This window comes from Hyla sarda, chromosome 1 (assembly GCF_029499605.1).
Source record: "Hyla sarda isolate aHylSar1 chromosome 1, aHylSar1.hap1, whole genome shotgun sequence".
Lineage (NCBI taxonomy): Eukaryota > Metazoa > Chordata > Amphibia > Anura > Hylidae > Hyla > Hyla sarda.
This window is the reverse complement of record NC_079189.1, coordinates 259,179,089-259,200,090: the sequence shown is the minus strand read 5'-3', so window position 1 is coordinate 259,200,090 and position 21,002 is coordinate 259,179,089. Positions and strand designations below refer to the sequence as shown.

The 21,002-nt window shown below is 50.3% G+C and overlaps 14 pseudogenes; all 14 read right to left on the bottom strand.

The window, feature by feature from the left end:
- Window positions 1–422: 422 nt before the first annotated feature.
- Window positions 423–542, bottom strand: LOC130352956 (5S ribosomal RNA; annotated as a pseudogene).
- Window positions 543–2,612: 2,070 nt separating this feature from the next.
- LOC130326999 (5S ribosomal RNA) lies at window positions 2,613–2,732 on the bottom strand (annotated as a pseudogene).
- A 1,861-nt stretch (window positions 2,733–4,593) lies between these two features.
- LOC130323816 (5S ribosomal RNA) lies at window positions 4,594–4,713 on the bottom strand (annotated as a pseudogene).
- A 2,282-nt stretch (window positions 4,714–6,995) lies between these two features.
- On the bottom strand, window positions 6,996–7,115 carry LOC130352030 (5S ribosomal RNA; annotated as a pseudogene).
- A 284-nt stretch (window positions 7,116–7,399) lies between these two features.
- Window positions 7,400–7,519, bottom strand: LOC130322062 (5S ribosomal RNA; annotated as a pseudogene).
- Window positions 7,520–7,791: 272 nt separating this feature from the next.
- LOC130320249 (5S ribosomal RNA) lies at window positions 7,792–7,911 on the bottom strand (annotated as a pseudogene).
- Window positions 7,912–10,791: 2,880 nt separating this feature from the next.
- Window positions 10,792–10,911, bottom strand: LOC130331279 (5S ribosomal RNA; annotated as a pseudogene).
- Window positions 10,912–13,589: 2,678 nt separating this feature from the next.
- Window positions 13,590–13,709, bottom strand: LOC130347119 (5S ribosomal RNA; annotated as a pseudogene).
- A 467-nt stretch (window positions 13,710–14,176) lies between these two features.
- LOC130328349 (5S ribosomal RNA) lies at window positions 14,177–14,296 on the bottom strand (annotated as a pseudogene).
- Window positions 14,297–15,167: 871 nt separating this feature from the next.
- On the bottom strand, window positions 15,168–15,287 carry LOC130347784 (5S ribosomal RNA; annotated as a pseudogene).
- Window positions 15,288–15,779: 492 nt separating this feature from the next.
- Window positions 15,780–15,899, bottom strand: LOC130347968 (5S ribosomal RNA; annotated as a pseudogene).
- Window positions 15,900–18,381: 2,482 nt separating this feature from the next.
- LOC130318492 (5S ribosomal RNA) lies at window positions 18,382–18,501 on the bottom strand (annotated as a pseudogene).
- Window positions 18,502–20,156: 1,655 nt separating this feature from the next.
- Window positions 20,157–20,276, bottom strand: LOC130352313 (5S ribosomal RNA; annotated as a pseudogene).
- A 284-nt stretch (window positions 20,277–20,560) lies between these two features.
- Window positions 20,561–20,680, bottom strand: LOC130352573 (5S ribosomal RNA; annotated as a pseudogene).
- Between the last annotated feature and the right edge of the window lie 322 nt (window positions 20,681–21,002).

Sequence of the window (21,002 nt, the reverse complement as noted above, 5' to 3'; positions counted from 1 at the left end):
TATCTACAGAGCTACAGAGCAAAATGTCAACAACACCTGAGATTCCCAGCCAGTCTCCCATGCTGGTACTTACCGGGCCCTAAGCTGGGTAGCAGTCTGCGATCTGACGAGAGCAGGCACGTTCAGCTTAGGACGGCCATTGACATCTTCATGCCTTGTATACTGTGGATTTAAGCATCACTAAATATTTTTTTAAATCTGAGAGGAAGGCGGCAACAGAGCAAAATGTCAATAGCACCTTGGATTGCCAGATAGTCTCCCATGCCTGTACTTGCCGGGCAGCAGTCTGCGATCTGACAAGAACAGGCGCATTCAGCTTAGGATAGCCGTAGACGGCTTCACACCCTGTATACTGTGGATTTAAGCATCAATAAATCCTTTTCGGAATCGGAGCAAAATGTCTACAGAGCTACAGAGCAAAATGTCAACAACACCTGAGATTCCCAGCCAGTCTCCCATGCTGGTACTTACCGGGCCCTAAGCTGGGTAGCAGTCTGCGATCTGATGAGAGCAGGCGCGTTCAGCTTAAGATGGCCGTTGACAGCTTCACACTTTGTATACTGTGCATTTAAGCATCAATAAATTCTTTTCGGAATCGGAGCGGAAGGCGGCAACAGAGCAAAATGTCAACGACACCTGGGATTCCCAGCCAGTCTCCCATGCCGGTATCTGCCGGGCAGCAGTCTGCGATCTGAGGAGAGCAGGCACGTTCAGGCTTAGGATGGCCGTTGACAGCTTCACACCCTGTATATTGTGGATTTAAGCATCAATAAATCCTTTTCGGAATCGGAGCGGAAGGCGGCAACAGAGCAAAATGTCAACGACACCTGGGATTCCCAGCCAGTCTCCCATGCTGTTACTTACCGGGCCCTAAGCTGGATAGCAGTCTGCGATCTGACGAGATCAGGCGCGTTCAGCTTAGGATGGCCGTTGACAGCTTCTCTCCCTTTATACTGTGCATTTAAGCATCAATAAATCCTTTTCGGAATCGGAACGGAAGGTGGCAACAGAGCAAAATGTCAACGGCAGCCGGGCATTCCCAGCCAGTGTCCCATGCCGGTACTTACCGGGCCCTAAGATCTGTACCAGTCTGCGATCTGACGAGAGCAGGCGCGTTAAGCTTAGGATGGCCGTCGACAGCTTCACACCTTGTATACTGTGGATTTAAGCATCAATAAATTCTTTTCGGAATCGAAGCGGAAGGCAGCAATAGAGCAAAATGTCAACGGCACCCGGGATTTCCAGCCAGTCTCCCATGCCGGTACTTACTGGGCCCTAAGCTGGGTAGCAGTCTGCAATCTGACGAGAGCAGGCGCGTTCAGCTTAGGATGGCCGTTGACATCTTTATGCCTTGTATATTGTGGATTTAAGCATCAATAAATATTTTTATTAATCAGAGAAGAAGGCGGCAACAGAGCAAAATGTCAATGGCACCTTGGATTGCCAGCCTCCCATGCCGGTATCTGCCGGGCAGCAGTCTGCGATCTGAGGAGAGCAGGCACGTTTAGGCTTAGGATGGCCGTTGACAGCTTCACACCCTGTATATTGTGGATTTAAGCATCAATAAATCCTTTTCCGAATCGGAGCGGAAGGCGGCAACAGATTAAAATGTCAACTGCACCCGGGATTCCCAGCCAGTCTCCCATGCTGGTACTTACCAGGTCCTAAGCTGGGTAGCAGTCTGCGATCTGACGAGAGCAGGCGCGTTCAGTTTAGGATGGCCGTTGACAGTTTCACACTTTGTATACTGTGGATTTAAGAATCAATAAATCATTTTCGGAATCGGAGCAGAAACAGAGCAAAATGTCAACTGCACTCGGGATTCACTGCCAGTCTCCCATGCTGGTACTTACCAGGCCCGAAGCTGGGTAGCAGTCTGCGATCTGACGAGAACAGGCGCATTCAGCTTAGGATGGCCGTAGACATCTTCACACCCTGTATACTGTGGATTTAAGCATCAATAAATCCTTTTCGGAATCGGAGCGGAAGGCGGCAACAGAGCAAAATGTCAACGACACCTGGGATTCCCAGCCAGTCTCCCATGCTGTTACGTACCGAGCCCTAAGCTGGGTAGAAGTCTGCGATCTGACGGGAGCAGGCGCGTTCAGCTTAGGATGGCCATTGACAGCTTCATGCTTTTTATACTGTGCATTTAAGCATCAATAAATCCTTTTCGGAATCGGAGCGGAAGGCGGCTACAGAGCAAAATGTCAACAACACCTGGGATTCCCAGCCAGTCTCCCATGCCGGTACGTACCGGGCCCTAAGCTGGGTAGAAGTCTGCGATCTGAGGAGAGCAGGCGCGTTCCGCTTAGGATGGCCGTTGACAGCTTCACGCCCTTTATACTGTGCATTTAAGCATCAATAAATCCTTTTCGGAATCGGAGCGGAAGGCGGCTACAGAGCAAAATGTCAACAACACCTGGGATTCCCAGCCAGTCTCCCATGCTGGTACTTACCAGGCCCTAAGCTGGGTATCAGTCTGCGATCTGACGAGAGCAGGCGCGTTAAGCTTAGGATGGCCGATGACAGCTTCACACTTTGTATACTGTGGATTTAAGCATCAATAAATTATTTTCGGAATCAGAGCGGAAGGCAGCAATAGAACAAAATGTCAACGGCACCCGGGATTCCCAACCAGTCTCCCATGCCAGTACTTATCGGGCCCTAAGCTGGGTAGCAGTCTGCGATCTGACGAGAGCAGGCGCGTTCAGCTTAGGATGGCCATTGACAGCTTCATGCTTTTTATACTGTGCATTTAAGCATCAATAAATCCTTTTCGGAATCGGAGAGGAAGGCAGCAACAGAGCAAAATGTCAATAGCACCTTGGATTGCCAGCCAGTCTCCCATGCCCGTACTTGCCGGGCAGCAGTCTGCGATCTGACAAGAACAGGCACATTCAGCTTAGGATAGCCGTAGACGGCTTCACACCCTGTATACTGTGGATTTAAGCATCAATAAATCCTTTTCGGAATCGGAGAAAAATGTCTACAGAGCTACAGAGCAAAATGTCAACAACACCTGAGATTCCCAGCCAGTCTCCCATGCTGGTACTTACCGGGCCCTAAGCTGGGTAGCAGTCTGCGATCTGACAAGAGCAGGCGCGTTCAGCTTAGGATGGCCATTGACAGCTTCACGCCCTTTATACTGTGCATTTAAGCATCAATAAATCCTTTTCCGAATCAGAGCAGAAGGCGGCAACAGAGCAAAATGTCAACTGCGCCCGGGATTTCCAGCCAGTCTCCCATGCCGGTACTTACTGGGCCCTAGGCTGGGTAGCAGTCTGCGATCTGACGAGGGCAGGCGCGTTCAGCTTAGGATGGCCGTTGACATCTTTACGCTTTGTATATTGTGGATTTAAGCATCAATAAATATTTTTATTAATCAGAGAAGAAGGCGGCAACAGAGCAAAATGTCAATGGCACCTTGGATTGCCAGCCAGTCTCCCATGCCGGTATCTGCCATCTGAGGAGAGCAGGCACGTTCAGGCTTAGGATGGCCGTTGACAGCTTCACACCCTGTATATTGTGGATTTAAGCATCAATAAATCCTTTTCTGAATTGGAGCAGAAGGCGGCAACAGATTAAAATGTCAACTGCACCCGGGATTCCCAGCCAGTCTCCCATGCTGGTACTTACCAGGCCCTAAGCTGGGTAGCAGTCTGCGATCCGACGAGAGCAGGCGCGTTCAGCTTAGGATGGCCGTTGACAGCTTCACACTTTGTATACTGTGGATTTAAGCATCAATAAATAATTTTCGGAATCGGAGCAGAAACAGAGCAAAATGGCAACTGCACTCGGGATTCCCAGCCAGTCTCCCATGCTGTTACTTACTGGGCCCGAAGCTGTGTAGCAGTCTGCGATCTGACGAGAACTGGCGCATTCAGCTTATGATGGCCGTAGACATCTTCACGCCCTGTATACTGTGGATGTAAGCATCAATAAATCCTTTTCGGAATTGGAGCGGAAGGCGGCAACAGAGCAAAATGTCTACGACACCTGGTATTCCCAGCCAGTCTCCCATGCTGGTACTTACCGGGCCCTAAGCTGGGTAGCAGTATGCGATCTGACGAGAGCAGGCGCGTTCAGCTTAGGACGGCCGTAGACATCTTCACTCCCTGTATACTGTGGATTTAAGCATCAATAAATCCTTTTCGGAATCGGAGCGGAAGGCGGCAACAGAGCAAAATGTCAACGACACCTGGGATTCCCAGCCAGTCTCCCATGCTGTTACTTACCGGGCCCTAAGCTGGGTAGCAGTCTGCGATCTGACGAGAGCAGGCGCGTTCAGCTTAGGATGGCCATTGACAGCTTCATGCTTTTTATACTGTGCATTTAAGCATCAATAAATCCTTTTCGGAATCGGAGCGGAAGGCGGCTACAGAGCAAAGTGTCAACAACACCTGGGATTCCCAGACAGTCTCCCATGCTGGTACTTACCGGGCCCTAAGCTGGGTAGCAGTCTGCGATCTGACAAGAGCAGGCGCGTTCCACTTAGGATGGCCGTTGACAGCTTCACGCCCTTTATACTGTGCATTTAAGCATCAATAAATCCTTTTCCGAATCAGAGCGGAAGGCGGCAACAGAGCAAAATGTCAACGACACCTGGGATTCCCAGCCAGTCTCCCATGCCAGTACTTACCGGGCCCTAAGCTGGGTAGCAGTCTGCGATCTGACGAGAGCAGGCGCGTTCAGCTTAGGATGGCCATTGACAGCTTCATGCTTTTTATACTGTGCATTTAAGCATCAATAAATCCTTTTCGGAATCGGAGCGGAAGGCGGCTACAGAGCAAAATGTCAACAACACCTGGGATTCCCAGCCAGTCTCCCATGCTGGTACTTACCGGGCCCTAAGCTGGGAAGCAGTCTGCGATCTGACGAGAGCAGGCGCGTTCAGCTTAGGATGGCCGTTGACAGCTTCACGCCCTTTATACTGTGCATTTAAGCATCAATAAATCCTTTTCCGAATCGGAGCGGAAGGCGGCAACAGATTAAAATGTCAACTGCACCCGGGAATCCCAGCCAGTCTCCCATGCTGGTACTTACCAGGCCCTAAACTGGGTATCAGTCTGCAATCTGACAAGAGAAGGCGCGTTCAGCTTAGGATGGCCGTTGACAGCTTCCCACTTTGTATACTGTGCATTTAAGCATCAATAAATTCTTTTCGGAATCGGAGCGGAAGGCGGCAACAGAGCAAAATGTCAACGACACCTGGGATTCCCAGCCAGTCTCCCATGCTGTTACGTACCGGGCTCTAAGCTGGGTAGAAGTCTGCGATCTGACGGGAGCAGGCGCGTTCAGCTTAGGATGGCCATTGACAGCTTCATGCTTTTTATACTGTGCATTTAAGCATCAATAAATCCTTTTCGGAATCGGAGCAGAAGGCAGCAATAGAGCAAAATGTCAATGGCACCCGGGATTCCCAACCATTCTCCCATGCCAGTACTTAACGGGCCCTAAGCTGGGTAGCAGTCTGCGATCTGACGAGAGCAGGCGCGTTCAGCTTAGGATGGCCATTGACAGCTTCATGCTTTTTATACTGTGCATTTAAGCATCAATAAATCCTTTTCGGAATCGGAGAGGAAGGCGGCAACAGAGCAAAATGTCAATAGCACCTTGGATTGCCAGCCAGTCTCCCATGCCCGTACTTGCCGGGCAGCAGTCTGCGATCTGACAAGAACAGGCACATTCAGCTTAGGATAGCCGTAGACGGCTTCACACCCTGTATACTGTGGATTTAAGCATCAATAAATCCTTTTCGGAATCGGAGCGGAAGGCGGCTACAGAGCAAAATGTCAACAACACCTGGGATTCCCAGCCAGTCTCCCAAGCTGGTACTTACCGGGCACTAAGCTGGATAGCAGTCTGCGATCTGACGAGAGAAGGCGCGTTCAGCTTAGGATGGCCGTTGACATCTTTACGCCCTTTATACTGTGCATTTAAGCATCAATAAATCCTTTTCGGAATCGGAACGGAAGGCGGCAACAGAGCAAAATGTCGACGGCAGCCGGGCATTCCCAGCCAGTGTCCCATGCCGGTACTTATCGGGCCCTAAGATCTGTACCAGTCTGCGATCTGACGAGAGCAGGCGCGTTAAGCTTAGGATGGCCGTCGACAGCTTCACACCTTGTATACTGTGGATTTAAGCATCAATAAATTATTTTCGGTATCGAAGCGGAAGGCAGCAATAGAGCAAAATGTCAACAGAAACCGGGATTCCCAGCCAATCTCCCATGCTGGTACTTACCAGGCCCTAAGCTGTGTAGCAGTCTGCGATCTGACGAGAGCAGGCGCGTTCAGCTTAGGATGGCCGTTGACATCTTTACGCCTTGTATATTGTGGATTTAAGCATCAATAAATATTTTTATTATTCGGAGAAGAAGGCGGCAACAGAGCAAAACGTCAATGGCACCTTGGATTGCCAGCCAGTCTCCCATGCCGGTATCTGCCGGGCAGCAGTCTGCGATCTGAGGAGAGCAGGCACGTTCAGGCTTAGGATGGCCGTTGACAGCTTCACACCCTGTATATTGTGGATTTAAGCATCAATAAATCCTTTTCCGAATCGGAGCGGAAGGCGGCAACAGATTAAAATGTCAACTGCACCCGGGATTCTCAGCCAGTCTCCCATGCTGGTACTTACCAGGTCCTAAGCTGGGTAGCAGTCTGCGATCTGACGAGAGCAGGCGCGTTCAGCTTAGGATTGCCGTAGACATCTTCACACCCTGTATACTGTGGATTTAAGCATCAATAAATCCTTTTCGGATTCGGAGCGGAAGGCGGCAACAGAGCAAAATGTCAACGACACCTGGGATTCCCAGCCAGTCTCCCATGCTGTTACGTACCGGGCCCTAAGCTGGGTAGAAGTCTGCGATCTGACGGGAGCAGGCGCGTTCAGCTTAGGATGGCCATTGACAGCTTCATGCTTTTTATACTGTGCAGTTAAGCATCAATAAATCCTTTTCGGAATCGGAGCGGAAGGCGGCAACAGAGCAAAATGTCAACGACACCTGGGATTCCCAGCCAGTCTCCCATGCTGGTACTTACCGGGCCCTAAGCTGGGTAGCAGTCTGCGATCTGACGAGAGCAGGCGCGTTCAGCTTAGGATGGCCGTTGCCAGCTTTTTGCTCGTTATACTGTGCATTTAAGCATCAATAAATCCTTTTCGGAATCGGAACGAAAGGCGACAACAGAGCAAAATGTCAACGGCAGCCGGGATTCCCAGCCAGTCTCCCATGCCGGTACTTACCGGGCCCTAAGATCTGTACCAGTCTGCGATCTGACGAGAGCAGGCGCGTTAAGCTTAGGATGGCCGTCGACAGCTTCACACCTTGTATACTGTGGATTTAAGCATCAATAAATTCTTTTCGGAATCGGAGCGGAAGGCAGCAATAGAGCAAAATGTCAACGGCACCCGGGATTCCCAACCAGTCTCCCATGCCAGTACTTACCGGGCCCTAAGCTGGGTAGCAGTCTGCGATCTGACGAGAGCAGGCGCGTTCAGCTTAGGATGGCCATTGACAGCTTCACGCTTTTTATACTGTGCATTTAAGCATCAATAAATCCTTTTCGGAATCGGAGAGGAAGGCGGCAACAGAGCAAAATGTCAATAGCACCTTGGATTGCCAGCCAGTCTCCCATGCCCGTACTTGCCGGGCAGCAGTCTGCGATCTGACAAGAACAGGCACATTCAGCTTAGGATAGCCGTATACGGCTTCACACCCTGTATACTGTGGATTTAAGCATCAATAAATCCTTTTCGGAATCGGAGCGGAAGGCGGCTACAGAGCAAAATGTCAACAACACCTGGGATTCCCAGCCAGTCTCCCATGCTGGTACTTACCGGGCCCTAAGCTGGGTAGCAGTCTGCGATCTGACGAGAGCAGGCGCGTTCAGCTTAGGATGGCCGTTGACGGCTCCTCGCCCTTTATACTGTGCATTTAAGCATCAATAAATCCTTTTCCGAATCGGAGCGGAAGGCGGCAACAGATTAAAATGTCAACTGCACCTGGGATTCCCAGCCAGTCTCCCATGCTGATACTTACCAGGCCCGAAGCTGGGAAGCAGTCTGCGATCTGACGAGAACAGGCGCATTCAGCTTAGGATGGCCGTAGACATCTTCACACCCTGTATACTGTGGATTTAAGCATCAATAAAACCTTTTCGGAATTGGAGCGGAAGGCGGCAACAGAGCAAAATGTCAACGACACTTGGGATTCCCAGCCAGTCTCCCATGCTGGTACTTACCAGGCCCTAAGCTGGGTAGCAGTCTGCGATCTGACGAGAGGAGGCGCGTTCAGCTTAGGATGGCCGTTGACAGCTTCGCACTTTGTATACTGTGCATTTAAGCATCAATAAATCCTTTTCGGAATCCGAACGGAAGGCGGCAACAGAGCAAAATGTCAACGGCAGCCGGGATTCCCAGCCAGTGTCCCATGCCGGTACTTACCGGGCCCTAAGATCTGTACCAGTCTGCGATCTGACGAGAGCAGGCGCGTTCAGCTTAGGATGGCCGTCGACAGCTTCACACCTTGTATACTGTGGATTTAAGCATCAATAAATTCTTTTCGGAATCGGAGCGGAAGGCAGCAATAGAGCAAAATGTCAACGGCAAGCGGGATTCCCAGCCAGTTTCCCATGCCAGTACTTACCGGGCCCTAAGCTGGGTAGCAGTCTGCGATCTGACGAGAGCAGGCGCGTTCAGCTTAGGATGGCCATTGACAGCTTCATGATTTTTATAATGTGCATTTAAGCATCAATAAATCCTTTTCGGAATCGTAACGGAAGGCGGCAACAGAGCAAAATGTCAACTGCACCCGAGATTCCCAGCCAGTCTCCCATGCCGGTACTTACTGGGCCCTAAGCTGGGTAGCAGTCTGCAATCTGACGAGAGCAGGCGCGTTCAGCTTAAGATGGCTGTTGACATCTTCTTTCCTTGTATATTGTGGATTTAAGCATCAATAAATATTTTTAATAATCGGAGAGGAAGGCGGCAACATAGCAAAATGTCAATGGCACCTTGGATTGCCAGCCAGTCTCCCATGCCCGTACTTGCCGGGCAGCAGTCTGCGATCTGACAAGAACAGGCGCATTCAGCTTAGGATAGCCGTTGACAGCTTCACACCCTGTATATTGTGGATTTAAACATCAATAAATCCTTTTCCGAATCGGAGCGTAAGGCGGCAACAGATTAAAATGTCAACTGCACCCGGGATTCCAGCCAGTCTCCCATGCTGGTACTTACCAGGCCCTGAGTTGGGTAGCAGTCTGCGATCTGACGAGAGCAGGCGCGTTCAGCCTAGGATGGCTGTTGACAGCTTCACACTTTGTATACTGTGGATTTAAGCATCAATAAATAATTTTCGAAATCGGAGCAGAAACAGAGCAAAATGTCAACTGCACCCGGGATTCCCAGCCAGTCTCCCATGCTGGTTCTTACCAGGCCCGAAGCTGGGTAGCAGTCTGCGATCTGACGAGAACAAGCACATTCAGCTTAGGATGGAAGTAGACATCTTCACACCCTGTATACTGTGGATTTAAGCATCAATAAATCCTTTTCGGAACGGAGCGGAGCGGAAGGCGGCAACAGAGCAAAATGTCAACGACACCTGAGATTCCCAGTCAGTCTCCCATGCTGGTACTTACCGGGCCCTAAGCTGGGTAGCAGTCTGCGATCTGACAAGAGCAGGCGCATTCAGCTTAGGATGGCCGTTGACAGCTTCTCGCCCTTTATACTGTGCATTTAAGCATCAATAAATCCTTTTCGGAATCGGAACGGAAGGCGGCAACAGAGCAAAATGTCAACGGCAGCCAGGATTCCCAGCCAGTGTCCCATGCCGGTACGTACCGGGCCCAAAGATCTGTACCAGTCTGCGATCTGACGAGAGCAGGCGCGTTCAGCTTAGGATGGCCATTGACAGCTTCATGCTTTTTATACTGTGCATTTAAGCTTCAATAAATCCTTTTCGGAATCGGAACGGAAGGCGGCAACATAGCAAAATGTCAATTGCACCCGGGATTCCCAGCCAGTCTCCCATGCCGGTACTTACTGGGCCCTAAGCTGCTTAGCAGTCTGCAATCTGACGAGAATAGGCGCGTTCAACTTAGGATGGCCGTTGACATCTTCACGCCTTGTATACTGTGGATTTAAGCATCAATAAATATTTTTTTTAATCGGAGAGGAAGGCGGCAACAGAGCAAAATGTCAATAGCACCTTGGATTGCCAGCCAGTCTCCCATGCCCGTACTTGCTGGGCAGCAGTCTGCGATCTGACAAGAAAAGGCGCATTCAGCTTAGGATAGCCGTAGACGGCTTCACACCCTGTATACTGTGGATTTAAGCATCAATAAATCCTTTTCGAAATCGGAGCAAAATGTCTACAGAGCTACATGTCAACAACACCTGAGAATACCAGCCAGACTCCCATGCTGGTACTTACCGGGCCCTAAGCTGAGTAGCAGTCTGCGATCTGACGAGAGCAGGTGCGTTCAGCTTAGGATGGCCGTTGACAGCTTCATGCCCTTTATACTGTGCATTTAAGCATCAATAAATCCTTTTCGGAATCGGAACGGAAGGCGGCAACAGAGCAAAATGTCAACGGCAGCCGATATTCCCAGCCAGTGTCCCATGCCGGTACTTACCGGGCCCTAAGATCTGTACCAGTCTGCGATCTGACGAGAGCAGGCATGTTAAGCTTAGGATGGCTGTTGACAGCTTCACACCTTGTATACTGTGGATTTAAGCAACAATAAATTATTTTCGGAATCGGAGCGGAAGGCAGCAATAGAGCAAAATGTCAACGGCACCCGGGATTCCCAGCCAGTCTCCCATGCCAGTACTTACCGGGCCCTAAGCTGGGTAGCAGTCTGCGATCTGACGAGAGCAGGCGCGTTTAGCTTAGGATGGCCGTTGACAGCTTCTTGCCCTTTATACTGTGCATTTAAGCATCAATAAATCCTTTTCGGAATCAGAGAGGAAGGCGGCAACAGAGCAAAATGTCAATAGCACCTTGGATTGCCAGCCAGTCTCCCATGCCCGTACTTGCCGGGCAGCAGTCTGTGATCTGACAAGAACAGGCACATTCAGCTTAGAATAGCCGTAGACGGCTTCACACCCTGTATACTAAGGATTTAAGCATCAATAAATCCTTTTCGGAATCGGAGCGGAAGGCGGCTACAGAGCAAAATGTCAACAACACCTGGGATTCCCAGCCAGTCTCCCATGCTGGTACTTACCGGGCCCTAAGCTGGGTAGCAGTCTGCGATCTGACGAGAGCAAGCGCGTTCAGTTTAGGATTGCCCTTGACTGCTTCACACCCTGTATATTGTGCATTTAAGCATCGATAAATCCTTTTCCGAATCGGAGCGGAAGGCGGCAACAGATTAAAATGTCAAATGCACCCGGGATTCCCAGCCAGTCTCCCATGCTGGTACTTACCAGGCCCTAAGCTGGGTAGCAGTCTGCGATCTGACAAGAACAGGCACATTCAGCTTAGGATGGCCGTAGACATCTTCTCACCGTGTATACTGTGGATTTAAGCATCAATAAAACCTTTTCGGAATCGGAGCGGAAGGCGGCAACAGAGCAAAATGTCAACAATACTTGGGATTCCCAGCCAGGCTCCCATGCTGGTACTTACCGGGCCCTAAGCTGGGTAGCAGTCTGCGATCTGCCGAGAGCAGGCGCGTTCAGCTTAGGATGGCCGTTGACAGCTTCTCGCCCTTTATACTGTGCATTTAAGCATCAATAAATCCTTTTCGGAATCGGAACGGAAGGCGGCAACAGAGCAAAATGTCAACGGCAGCCGGGATTCCCAACCAGTGTCCCATGCCGGTACTTACCGGGCCCTAAGATCTGTACCAGTCTGCGATCTGACAAGAGCAGGCGCGTTAAGCTTAGGATGGCCGTCGACAGCTTCACACCTTGTATACTGTGGATTTAAGCATCAATAAATTCTTTTCGGAATCGGAGCGGAAGGCAGCAATAGAGCAAAATGTCAACAGCACCCGGGATTCCCAGCCAGTCTCAAATGCCAGTACTTACCGGGCCCTAAGCTGGGTAGCAGTCTGCGATCTGACGAGAGCAGGCGAGTTCAGCTTAGGATGGCCATTGACAGCTTCATGCTTTTTATACTGTGCATTTAATCATTAATAAATCCTTTTCGGAATCGGAACGGAAGGCGGCAACAGAGCAAAATGGCAACTGCACCCGGGATTCCCAGCCAGTCTCCCATGCCGGTGCTTACTGGGCCCTAAGCTGCGTAGCAGTCTGCGATCTGACGAGAGCAGGCGCGTTCAGCTTAGGATGGCCGTTGACATCTTCACACCTTGTATACTGTGGATTTAAGCATCAATAAATTATTTTCGAGAATCGGAGCGGAAGGCAGCAATAGAGAAAAATGGCAACGGCACCCGGGATTCCCAGCCAGTCTCCCATGCCAGTACTTACCGGGCCCTAAGCTGGGTAGCATTCTGCGATCTGACGAGAGAAGGCGCGTTCAGCTTAGGATGGCCATTGACAGCTTCATGCTTTTCATACTGTACATTTAAGCATCAATAAATCCTTTTCGGAATCGGAGAGGAAGGCGGCAACAGAGCAAAATGTCAATAGCACCTTGGATCGCCAGCAAGTCTCCCATGCCCGTACTTGCCGGGCAGCAGTCTGCGATCTGACAAGAACAGGCACATTCAGCTTAGGATAGCCGTAGACGGCTTCACACCCTGTATACTGTGGATTTAAGCATCAATAAATCCTTTTCGGAATCGGAGCGGAAGGCGGCTACAGAGCAAAATGTCAACAACACCTGGGATTCCCAGCCAGTCTCGCATGCTGGTACTTACCGGGCCCTAAGCTGGGTAGCAGTCTGCGATCTGACGAGAGCAGGCGCGTTCAGCTTAGGATGGCCGTTGAAAGCTTCACATCCTGTATATTGTGGATTTAAGCATCAATAAATAATTTTCGGAATCGGAGCAGAAACAGAGCAAAATGTCAACTGCACTCGGGATTCCCAGCCAGTCTCCCATGCTGGTACTTACCAGGCCCGAAGCTGGGTAGCAGTCTGCGATCTGATGAGAACAGGCGCATTGATCTTAGGATGGCCGTAGACATCTTCACACCCTGTATACTGTGGATTTAAGCATCAATAAATCCTTTTCGGAATCGGAGCGGAAGGCGGCAACAGAGCAAAATGTCAACGACACCTGGGATTCCCAGCCAGTCTCCCAAGCTGTTACTTACCGGGCCCTAAGATCTGTACCAGTCTGCGATCTGACGAGAGCAGGCGCGTTCAGCTTAGGATGGCCATTGACAGCTTCATGCTTTTTATACTGTTCATTTAAGCATCAATAAATCCTTTTCGGAATCGGAACGGAAGGCGGCAACAGAGCAAAATGTCAACTGCACCCGGGATTCCCAGCCAGTCTCCCATGCCGGTACTTACTGGGCCCTAAGCTGGGTAGCAGTCTGCGATCTGACGAGAGCAGGCGCGTTCAGCTTAGGATGGCCGTTGACATCTTCACGACTTGTATATTGTGGATTTAAGCATCAATAAATCCTTTTCCAAATCGGAGCGGAAGGCGGCAACAGATTAAAATGTCAACTGCACCCGGAATTCCCAGCCAGTCTCCCATGCTGGTACTTACCAGGCCCTAAGCTGGGTAGCAGTCTGCGATCTGACGAGAGCAGGCGCGTTCAGCTTAGGATGGCTGTTGACAGCTTCACACTTTGTATACTGTGGATTTAAGCATCAATAAATAATTTTCGGAATCGGAGCAGAAACAGAGCAAAATGTCAGCTGCACCCGGGATTCCCAGCCAGTCTCCCATGCTGGTACTTACCAGGCCCAAAACTGGCTAGCAGTCTTCGATCTGACGAGAGCAGGCGCGTTCAGCTTAGGACGGCCGTTGACATCTTCTCGCCTTGTATACTGTGCATTTAAGCATCAATAAATCCTTTTCGGAATCGGAGAGGAAGGCGGCAACAGAGCAAAATGGCAATAGCACCTGGGATTGCCAGCCAGTCTCCCATGCCCGTACTTGCCGGGCAGCAGTCTGCGATCTGACAAGAACAGGCACATTCAGCTTAGGATAGCCGTAGATGGCTTCACACCCTGTATACTGTGGATTTAAGCATCAATAAATCCTTTTCCGAATCGGAGCGGAAGGCGGCAACAGATTAAAATGTCAACTGCACCCGGGATTCCCAGCCAGTCTCCCATGCTGGTACTTACCAGGCCCTAAGCTGGTTAGCAGTCTGTGATCTGACGAGAGCAGGCGCGTTCAGCTTAGGATGGCCGTTGACAGCTTCACACTTTGTATACTGTGGATTTAAGCATCAATAAATAATTTTTGGAATCGGAGCAGAAACAGAGCAAAATGTCAACTGCACCCGGGATTCCCAGCCAGTCTCCCATGCTGGTACTTACCAGGCCCGAAGCTGGGTAGCAGTCTGTGATCTGACAAGAACAGGCGCATTCAGCTTAGGATGGCCGTAGACATCTTCACACCCTGTATACTGTGGATTTAAGCATCAATAAATCCTTTTCGGAATCGGAGCGGAAGGCGGCAACAGAGCAAAATGTCAACGACACCTGGGATTCCCAGCCAGTCTCCCATGCTGGTACTTACCGGGCCCTAAGCTAGGTAGCAGTCTGCAATCTGACGAGAGCAGGCGCGTTCAGCTTAGGATGGCCGTTGACAGCTTTTCGCCCTTTATACTGTGCATTTAAGCATCAATAAATCCTTTTCGGAATCGGAATGGAAGGCGGCAACAGAGCAAAATGTCAACGGCAGCCGGGATTCCCAGCCAGTGTCCCATGCCGGTACTTACCGGGCCCTAAGATCTGTACCAGTCTGCGATCTGACGAGAGCAGGCGCGTTTAGCTTAGGATGGCCGTCGACAGCTTCTCACCTTGTATACTGTGGATTTAAGCATCAATAAATTATTTTCGGAATCGGAGCGGAAGGCAGCAATAGAGCAAAATGTCAATAGCACCTTGGATTGCCAGCCAGTCTCCCATGCCAGTACTTGCCAGGCAGCAGTCTGCGATCTGACAAGAACAGGCACATTCAGCTTAGGATAGCCGTAGATGGCTTCACACCCTGTAAACTGTGTATTTGAGCATCAATAAATCCTTTTCGGAATCGGAGCGGAAGGCGGCTACAGAGCAAAATGTCAACAACACCTGGGATTCCCAGCCAGTCTCCCATGCTGGTACTTACCGGGCCCTAAGCTGGGTAGCAGTCTGCGATCTGACGAGATCAGGCGCTTTCAGCTTAGGATGGCCGTTGACAGCTTCTCGCCCTTTATACTGTGCATTTAAGCATCAATAAATCCTTTTCCGAATCGGAGCGGAAGGCGGCAACAGATTAAAATGTCAACTGCACCCGAAATTCCCAGCCAGTCTCCCATGCTGGTACTTACCAGGCCCTAAGCTGGGTAGCAGTCTGCGATCTGACGAGAGCATGCGCGTTCAGCTTAGGATGGCCATTGACAGCTTCACACTTTGTATACTGTGCATTTAAGCATCAATAAATCCTTTTCGGAATCGGAACGGAACGGATGGCGGCAACAGAGCAAAATGTCAACGGCAGCCGGGAATTCCCATTCAGTGTCCCATGCCGGTACTTACCGGGCCCTAAGATCTGTACCAGTCTGCGATCTGACGAGAGCAGGCGCGTTAAGCTTAGGATGGCCGTCGACAGCTTCATACCTTGTATACTGTGGATTTAAGCATCAATAAATTCTTTTCGGAATCGGAGCGGAAGGCAGCAATAGAGCAAAATGTCAACGGCAACCGGGATTCCCAGCTAGTCTCCCATGCCAGTACTTACCGGGCCCTAAACTGGGTAGCAGTCTGCGATCTGACGAGAGCAGGCGCGTTCAGCTTAGGATGGCCATTGACAGCTTCATGCTTTTTATACTGTGCATTTAAGCATCAATAAATCCTTTTCGGAATCGGAACGGAAGGCGGCAACAGAGCAAAATGTCAATTGCATCCGGGATTCCCAGCCAGTCTCCCATGCCGGTACTTACTGGGCCCTAAGCTGGGTAGCAGTCTGCGATCTGACGAGAGCAGGCGCGTTCAGCTTTGGATGGCCGTCGACAGCTTCACACATTGTATACTGTGGATTTAAGCATCAATTAATTCTTTTCGGAATCGGAGTGGAAGGCAGCAATAGAGCAAAATGGCAACGGCACCAGGGATTCCCAGCCAGTCTCCCATGCCAGTACTTACCGGGCCCTAAGTTGGGTAGCAGTCTGCGATCTGACGAGAGCTGGCGTGTTCAGCTTAGGATGGCCGTTGACATCTTTACACCTTGTATATTGTGGATTTAAGCATCAATAAATATTTTTATTATTCGGAGAAGAAGGCGGCAACAGAGCAAAATGTCAATGGCACTTTGGATTGCCAGCCAGTCTCCCATTCCTGTATCTGCCGGGCAGCAGTCTGCGATCTGAGGAGAGCAGGCATGTTCAGGCTTAGGATGGCCTTTGACAGCTTCACACCCTGTATACTGTGGATTTAAGCATCAATAAATCCTTTTCTGAATCGGAGCGGAAGGCGGCAACAGATTAAAATGTCAACTGCACCTGGGATTCCCAGCCAGTCTCCCATGCTGGTACTTACCAGGCCCTAAGCTGGGTAGCAGTCTGCAATCTGACGAGAGCAGGCGCATAAAGCTTAGGATGGCCGTTGACAGCTTAACACTTTGTATACTGTGGATTTAAGCATCAATAAATAATTTTCGGATTTGGAGCAGAAACAGAGCAAAATGTCAACTGCACTCGGGATTCCCAGCCAGTCTCCCATGCTGGTACTTACCAGGCCCGAAGCTGGGTAGCAGTCTGCGATCTGCCGAGAACAGGCGCATTCAGCTTAGGATGGCCGTAGACATCTTCACACCCTGTATACTGTGGATTTAAGCATCAATAAATCCTTTTCGGAATCGGAGCGGAAAGCGGCAACAGAGCAAAATGGCAACGACACCTGGGATTCCCAGCCAGTCTCCCATGCTGTTACTTACCGGGCCCTAAGCTGGGTAGCAGTCTGCGATCTGACGAGAGCAGGCGCGTTCAGCTTAGGATGGCCGTTGACAGCTTCATGCTTTTTATACTGTGCATTTAAGCATCAATAAATCCTTTTCGGAATCGGAACGGAAGGCGGCAACAGAGCAAAATGTCAACGGCAGCCGGGATTCCCAGCCAGTGTCCCATGCCGGTACTTTCCGGGCCTTAAGATCTGTACCAGTCTGCGATCTGACGAGAGCAGGCGCGTTAAACTTAGGATGGCCGTCGACAGCTTCACACCTTTTATACTGTGGATTTAAGCATCAATAAATTATTTTCGGAATCGGAGCGGAAGGCAGCAATAGAGCAAAATGTCAACGGCACCCGGGATTCCCAGCCAGTCTCTCATGCCGGTACTTACCGGGCCCTAAGCTGGGTAGCAGTCTGCGATCTGACGAGAGCAGGCAAGTTCAGCTTAGGATGACAGTTGACATCTTCACGCCTTGTATACTGTGGATTTAAGTATCAATAAATATTTTTTTTAATTGGAGAGGAAGGCGGCAACAGAGCAAAATGTCAATAGCACCTTGGATTGCAAGCCAGTCTCCCATGCCCGTACTTGCCGGGCAGCAGTCTGCGATCTGACAAGAACAGGCGCATTCAGCTTAGGATAGCCGTAGACGGCTTCACACCCTGTATATTGTGGATTTAAGCATCAATAAATCCTTTTCGGAATCGGAGCAAAATGTCTACAGAGCTTCAGAGCAAAATGTCAACAACACCTGAGATTCCAAGCCAGTCTCCCATGCTGGTACTTACCGGGCCCTAAGCTGGGTAGCAGTCTGCGATCTAACGAGAGCAGGCGCGTTCAGCTTAGGATGGCCGTTGACAGCTTCATGCCCTTTATACTGTGCATTTAAGCATCAATAAATCCTTTTCCGAATCGGAGCGGAAGGCGGCAACAGATTAAAATGTCAACTGCACCCGGGATTCCCAGCCAGTCTCCCATGCTGGTACTTACCAGGCCCTAAGCTGGGTAGCAGTCTGCGATCTGACGAGAGCAGGCACGTTCAGCTTAGGATGGCCGTTGACAGCTGCACACTTTGTATACTGTGCATTTAAGCATCAATAAATCCTTTTCGGAATCGGAACGGAAGGAGGCAACAAAGCAAAATGTCAACGGCAGCCGGGATTCCCAGCCAGTGTCCCATGCCGGTACTTACCGGGCCCTAAGATCTGTACCAGTCTGCGATCTGACGAGAGCAGGCGCGTTAAGCTTAGGATGGCCGTCGACAGCTTCACACCTTATATACTGTGGATTTAAGCATCAATAAATTCTTTTCGGAATCGGAGCGGAAGGCAGCAATAGAGCAAAATGTCAACGGCAACCGGGATTCCCAGCCAGTCTCCCATGCCAGTACTTACCGGGCCCGAAGCTGGGTAGCAGTCTGCGATCTGACGAGAGCAGGCGCGTTCAGCTTAGGATGGCCGTTGACATCTTCACGCCTTGTATACTGTGGATTTAAGCATCAATAAATATTTTTTTAATCGGAGAGGAAGGCGGAAACAGAGCAAAATGTCAATAGCACCTTGGATTGCCAGCCAGTCTCCCATGCCCGTACTTGCCGGGCAGCAGTCTGCGATCTGACAAGAACAGGCGCATTCAGCTTAGGATAGCCGTAGACGGCTTCACACCCTGTATACTGTGGATTTAAGCATCAATAAATCCTTTTCGGAATCAGAGAGGAAGGCGGCAACAGAGCAAAATGTCAATAGCACCTTGGATTGCCAGCCAGTCTCCCATGCCCGTACTTGCCGGGCAGCAGTCTGCGATCTGACAAGTACAGGCACATTCAGCTTAGGATGGCCGTAGACGGCTTCACACCCTGTATACTGTGGATTTAAGCATCAATAAATCCTTTTCGGAATCGGAGCGGAAGGCGGCTACAGAGCAAAATGTCAACTGCACCCGGGATTCCCAGCCAGTCTCCCATGGCGGTACTTACTGGGCCCTAAGCTGGGTAGCAGTCTGCAATCTGACGAGAGCAGGCGCGTTCAGCTTACGATGGCTGTTGACATCTTTACGCCTTGTATATTGTGGATTTAAGCATCAATAAATATTTTTATTAATCTGAGAAGAAGGCGGCAACAGAGAAAAATGTCAATGGCACCTTGGATTGCCAGCCAGTCTCCCATGCTGGTATCTGCCGGGCAGCAGTCTGCGATCTGAGGAGAGCAGGCACGTTCAGGCTTAGGATGGCCGTTGACAGCTTCACACCCTGTATATTGTGGATTTAAGCATCAATAAATCCTTTTCCGAATCGGAGCGGAAGGCGGCAACAGATTAAAACGTCAACTGCACCCGGGATTCCCAGCCAGTATCCCATGCAGATACTTACCAGGCCCTAAGCTGGGTAGCAGTCTGCGATCTGACGAGAGCAGGCGCGTTCAGCTTAGGATGGCCGTTGACAGCTTCACACTTTGTATACTGTGCATTTAAGCATCAATAAATCCTTTTCGGAATCGGAACGGAAGGCGGCAACAGAGCAAAATGTCAACGGCAGCCGGGATTCCCAGCCAGTGTCCCATGCCGGTACTTACCGGGCCCTAAGATCTGTACCAGTCTGCGATCTGACGAGAGCAGGCGCGTTAAGCTTAGGATGGCCGTCGACAGCTTCACACCTTGTATACTGTGGATTTAAGCATCAATAAATTCTTTTCGGAATCGGAGCGGAAGGCAGCAATAGAGCAAAATGTCAACGGCAACCAGTATTCCCAGCCAGTCTCCCATGCCAGTACGTACCTGGCCCTAAGCTGGGTAGCAGTCTGCAATCTGACGAGAGTAGGCGCATTCAGCTTAGGATGGCCGTTGACAGCTTAACACTTTGTATACTGTGGATTTAAGCATCAATAAATAATTTTCGGAATCGGAGCAGAAACAGAGCAAAATGTCAACTGCACTCGGGATTCCCAGCCAGTCTCCCATGCTGGTACTTACCAGGCCCGAAGCTGGGTAGCAGTCTGCGATCTGCCGAGAACAGGCGCATTCAGCTTAGGATGGCCGTAGACATCTTCACACCCTGTATACTGTGGATTTAAGCATCAATAAATCCTTTTCGGAATCGGAGCGGAAAGCGGCAACAGAGCAAAATGTCAACGACACCTGGAATTCCCAGCCAGTCTCCCATGCTGTTACTTACCGGGCCCTAAGCTGGATAACAGTCTGCGATCTGACGAGAGCAGGCGCGTTCAGCTTAGGATGGCCGTTGACAGCTTCATGCTTTTTATACTGTGCATTTAAGCATCAATAAATCCTTTTCGGAATCGGAACGGAAGGCGGCAACAGAGCAAAATGTCAACGGCAGCCGGGATTCCCAGCCAGTGTCCCATGCTGGTACTTTCCGGGCCTTAAGATCTGTACCAGTCTGCGATCTGACGAGAGCAATCGCGTTAAACTTAGGATGGCCGTCGACAGCTTCACACCTTTTATACTGTGGATTTAAGCATCAATAAATTATTTTCGGAATCGGAGCGGAAGGAAGCAATAGAGCAAAATGTCAACGGCACCCGGGATTCCCAGCCAGTCTCCCATGCCGGTACTTACCGGGCCCTAAGCTGGGTAGCAGTCTGCGATCTGACGAGAGCAGGCGCGTTCAGCTTAGGACGGCCATTGACAGCTTCATGCTTTTTATACTGTGCATTTAAGCATCAATAAATCCTTTTCGGGATCGGAACGGAAGGCGGCAACAGAGCAAAATGTCAACTGCATCCGGGATTCCCAGCCAGTGTCCCATGCCGGTACTTACCAGGCCCTAAGATCTGTACCAGTCTGCGATCTGACGAGAGCAGGCGCGTTAAGCTTAGGATGGCCGTCGACAGCTTCACACCTTGTATACTGTGGATTTAAGCATCAATAAATTCTTTTCGGAATCGGAGCGGAAGGCAGCAATAGAGCAAAATGTCAACGGCAACCGGGATTCCCAGCCAGTCTCCCATG